Below are 5023 nucleotides of genomic sequence, written 5' to 3'. Positions count from 1 at the left end.
GGCAAGTAACTAGGGAGGTTGACGGTGCCCCCCCCCCCCCCGCCCCTCGGGACCGGTCGTGGGAGGGTGCATTGTGGGAAAGCAAACCGAAAGGGAAGACTTGGGGCAAAGTACCCATGTGTATCCTGTGGATAATTTCGAAAAATATGATCAGTTGCCGCTACGCAATTCGCCTACAATGTTTAAACGTGGATGAATTGTGCTATTCGTAAAGTTTCTTGCGCTTCGTCTTGCAAGTGAGTATCCCTTCGCTTTCGCAGGAAGCCTCTGGCGTCTCGGAAGGGCAAACCCGCTTCGGGTTCTGGATGTCGCCTTGTCTGCCCTGAGCTTGGCGGGCCGCTGTATCGGTTCATCTTTGAGTCAGCGAGCGTAAGTGAAAGGGGAGACTTATCTCCAAATAAAGTTGAATTTTTGTCTTTCGGTTGAATTTTTGTCTTTCGGGCAGCTATATGAGAGGCAGTTGAGAATGGTGCGATTCAGTGCTCGTGAGAAGTGACCATTTCATTGAGAAGAATGCGTCGCCAGGCTTCACCGACTGCCGTAGTATCATGCTGGAACTAGGTTAGTTGCTCGTCCAGAAAATTAAAAAGTGAAGTATTGTGGTTTTAAAAGCAGGAAATCCTGGGCAATTCGGGGCTCTGAAGTCTCACCTTAAGTACGACGTGAGTCACTGAAGGTTACCACAAATACCATCGCCATGTGCTGTTGAATGTCGCTCCTTACAGGATTGTATTGACGCCAGATAGTTGAGGAGAAATTCGAGGCTGTACTCCCCAGGACCAAGAAGCCCACTTCCCTACAACATCACCAGAAGTAGAAGAAATATTACATCTAAGCCGCCTGGACAGCACTGATCAGATATTTGAAAAAAAGTTCCCTTAATTATTATTTGTTAGGGACATTGTCTTTCAGACTACGTCAGGGAGAAGCGCATATGTGCTGCATGGATGTAGAAGTCGGTGCTAAAAGGAGGTTTTTGCTCGGAAGTACTATCTGAAAGACGCTGGAAAGTGGAATTTGTCCCTGTATGTCCATAGCAGGGTATACAAGAGCGGTCTTTTAGCCAACAACGAAAAAATAATAATAAAAGAAATAACTGGTGCTAGAAATAATCTAACTACTTTGTCCTTGGTCTGTTACTTTGCTCCACCGATGCGTTTCGATTTATATGGCAACCACAACGTTTGCTGATCAACGAAACCCGGCACCGAGCAGGCAATTTTTTCTTCGTTGTTTTTTTGGGGGGGGAGTACCAATACCAGAAAGGACGATAAAGCTGAATGACAGACGCACTGAATAAAAAATGAAGAGCTTAAACCTTCGTCTTCCTGCGTCCACGTTATTCTATTCTGTTCTGTCAAACGAACTGTCCCGCAAACGTCTACTTGCATGTATTGCCCATTTTGAGTGTTAAATGGTGTCTTTTGTATAGTCAATTTCCCGCTGTTCTGCAGTCCTCCAACTGAAAATTATCTGAATGCGTTTCTGATCCCTCACTACGAAGAAATGTAATGGAAATAAATTTTCACAAGTGCTTTTCCTGACTTTTGTATTGTCAAAAAGAAATTTTCCTGTAGCGCGGTTGCATGTGAGCTCCTGATTTTCCAGCTTTGTGACTTTTTTCCTGCGCCGTGCAAAATCCGACTCAATCGTCACATTTCAGAAAAAGTCACTTTGCAAAATTAACTGTTTGCGCTCGATCATGATTTAGTCTTGCAGTGAAAGCTCTTAATGCGAAATAATTTGGCTCGGTAACGTTTTAGTATAATGTCCATAGAGAAGGGGAAGAGGCGACGAAAGGCACACCAGGAAAGGAGACCAGGAGAGAGTCGGTATAAGCATTTTACTAAAACCCTTAGCCGCTCTGTTGGCTAAGGGACTAAGCCAAAGTCTTCCTCCTAATGCAACTTTGTACCATATACCGAAGGGCGTATTCGACAGGCAAAATTTGCGGTTTGGCCATTTTTCTGCACTGCTCAGGCTTAATTTCTCTCTGGGAAGAGGATTGAAACCGTGTGCTTGGATGCTGCCAAAAGTAGCTCGTAAAAACTACTTTCCTGTCTCTTCAAAACACTACAATAACTACATCTTTATTTTCCCGGAACAACCCGATAATTTTTTCGACTAAAACAGATAAGCTTAAGACGGGAGACAGAAGACAATTGCACGGCAGACACCCAGGAAAAAAAAAGCAGTGGAAGGTTTAAAAAGACCACATTAAAGACAAAAAGGAGAAAACAATAGCCAAATTGACAGAAATCCTAATAAAAATACAAGTACCAAGCAACAGACTCGAAAAAATTTTAAACAAAAAACATTGCGCATTGTGAAAGCTCACCTCTTGTCGGTTAAAGCCCCCAGTGTGTATATATTCGTTTAGTATTTTTGGGAGTATATGGGCCAACGGCTAGCATTTTTATCGCCTCCCCTGTTCTGTTTCCGTTCTGTAATCCCTTTCCTCTCTCTCAATCTTTGATATATTTTTTTTTCTGCTCATCCTCACTTCTCAACTCCTCTCGCCCCTTCCCGCACTCAGTGCTGGAAAAGAGTAGAAAGAAAGGTCTAGGTAGATGTTTCAGGTGGAGGTAGTTTTCGAAGTTAACTCTTCTATTGCTCTTGCGAAGTTGAGTAGGCACCCTATATCGACAGGTAAGCAAGCAACGAGAGCGGTGCCCTTTCTTCTTTGGAAACCGCTTGAAATCGTGTGAACTTACGATTCAGTGGATTGTGTTACTGCAGTACAGGTGCCTGTAATCATAAAACTGCACCTTGTCTTTTCACAGGCAGCCCCCCTTCGGCGGGTATCATCGCACTCGCTGTGATGGCTTTTACTCTCATGGCTACAGCTGCGAACAGATACAGAGGCCAAGGTCCGCAATCCAGCCAGCAGGTGAGCAGTATTAAGCAAGCAGCAATCTTATATGGGTTGCCCAGAGAGTTGAGATTCAAATTTCCTGAATCAGTGGCTGATTTATGTTTCAGAAATGTGAGGGCTGCGTTCTGGTTCAGTTCTAGCGATCCTCACTTGTTTCATCTGCACGCTTCTTGGCCAACGCGGCACTGTTCCTTTGAGCGGAATTTTTGGCAAATGCACGAAGGCAATGACTTTCTTTCTAGATATTTGTTGCGTTTACCCTTGTTCACTCTTTGCGAAGAACTGCAAGCTTACTGCGTTTAGTACAACATAGTGAAAGTTACAGCACGGCTTCGGCCTTTAGAGGCCTTTTAGTTAGCCGCTTAGACGCAGTGTTGGCTAAGGGGTTATGCGAATTCACAATAGCAATAGTGACATTGCCTTTCAATATGGCCCCCTTAATTATTTGAATTCCAACAGCGGACGCTTTTAAAGAGCAACGCCACATCGAATTCTTGAATGATTTTAAAAAATTTGTAGCTACAATAGAATGACAGCACTTTCTGTGAACGCAGATGATGTTTTGGCAGATTTCAGACTTATAAAAAAGGTGGAATATGACCCTGTGACAAGATTTGCAAAATCAGCAGAAAACCTCATTCGAACATCCCGGTGCGCCGAGAGCCATGCTTAACGCTCCTTTCCCTTTTCTATCGCTCTCCAAATTCGTTGTCTTTTCTACTCCTTTACTATTTCCACCTCCCCATTTTTCTTTGCATTTTCTGTGTTTGCTTTATTTAGCCGCGGCCCCTGTGAGAGCTGTTGCGCGGTCTATTATACGGTCCCTTTCCCTCATTCTCAAAACTGCTTTGAGGGCGGAGATTATACCTCCTCGCTCTCTATGTGTCCTTATACTGACTAAAGTGTTTCATTGTAAGCAAGGAACCACGACGGCTTCCTTGCACTCTCTACACAGCTTCCAACGCTTCTTGTGGTCTTGAAAACAGTTGCACAACGCGCCTTTTGGAATGGTTGTCAGCTCCTTTGTCGTGGCATCTTGAATGGCCGCTGCGCTCCCCATCCAGCGATTTTAGGGCTCTTTTAGGGCACGAGGAAAGAGGAAAAAAATCGCATGGGGAGAGGTCAGGCGAGTATGGCGGTTGTTGTAAGTACAGTAATGCTGTGCTTGGCGAGAAATTTTGACACGCAGTGCGCCCTTGCGTTATCTTGGAAAATGTTCCATTGTCCAGATGCCAATAAGTCAGGGCGACGGCATCGCATTGCATCTCTCATGTGTTGGAGCACGCGGATATAAAACACCTTATTCATCGTCTGTCCTTTTGGGATGAACTCGTGGCGTGTGACACCTATGGCATCGAAAAAAAACTATCAGCATCATCTTTGTTGCGGTCTTCTGTCGCTGCACATTTCTCGACCCCGGACAGATTTCAGATGTCGGACAGATCTTTGCAGATATTTTAGAGGCTTGTGTGCGGAGATTGCACAAACATAATTTCCCTGCATAAATGTGCCACTCAATGCACACATCTTGTGTGTCACGAGCATTGAGGCGTCAATAATCAATCGTGCATTAGTTTCGATACCTGGGGATTCGTGGGATCACTATGTTTTTTTTATCTTGAGGATGTTTTGTGAAAACAACCAACCAGTGGCCGCTAGACGACCAGTCTACAATGTTTGAACGTGAACGAATCGTCCTATTACAACGTTATTTGTGCTGCATCATGCCAATGAGTGTTGCTTGACCTTCGCAGAGTACCTCTGGTCTCTCGGATGTGCCAACCCCCTGCGGGCTGTGAATGTCGCCTTGTCTGTCCTGAGCTTGGCGGGCTGCTGAAGCCGAAGCTGAAATGAAAGGTGGGTGAGGGTTCTCAAGCCTCAGCCTAAATAGACACCCTCCCCCCTTGTAATACCCTCTTCTAGAGGGCCTTTAAGGGTAACGTTAGTAAATTAACAAATACATACATTTGCCAAACGCTGTCCAATGTCGGTTCTTATGGAGTTTTGTTTTCAGAAATTTGAGGAAAAATTCGGTGCATTACTCCCCGGACAAAAGCCCACTTCCTTGCAGCATCCGAAGAAAAACAAATTGCATTTAAACCACCTGGACATCACTGATTAGATGTTATGAAAAATTCACGTTTAATT

General features: G+C 44.6%; 1 long non-coding RNA gene across 1 annotated transcript; it reads left to right on the top strand.

Annotated features, from left to right (window-relative positions):
- The first annotated feature begins 241 nt into the window (after positions 1-241).
- Positions 242-4733, top strand: LOC144100735 (uncharacterized). Its single transcript, XR_013307823.1, has 3 exons — positions 242-369; positions 2784-2890; positions 4630-4733. It is a non-coding gene; the product is annotated as an uncharacterized LOC144100735 (long non-coding RNA).
- The last annotated feature ends 290 nt before the right edge of the window (positions 4734-5023 follow it).

This window comes from Amblyomma americanum, chromosome 8 (genome assembly GCF_052857255.1).
Source record: "Amblyomma americanum isolate KBUSLIRL-KWMA chromosome 8, ASM5285725v1, whole genome shotgun sequence".
Classification (NCBI taxonomy): Eukaryota; Metazoa; Arthropoda; class Arachnida; order Ixodida; family Ixodidae; genus Amblyomma; species Amblyomma americanum.
The sequence above is the reverse complement of the archived record's forward strand: the minus strand, read 5'-3'. Positions and strand labels throughout refer to the sequence as shown.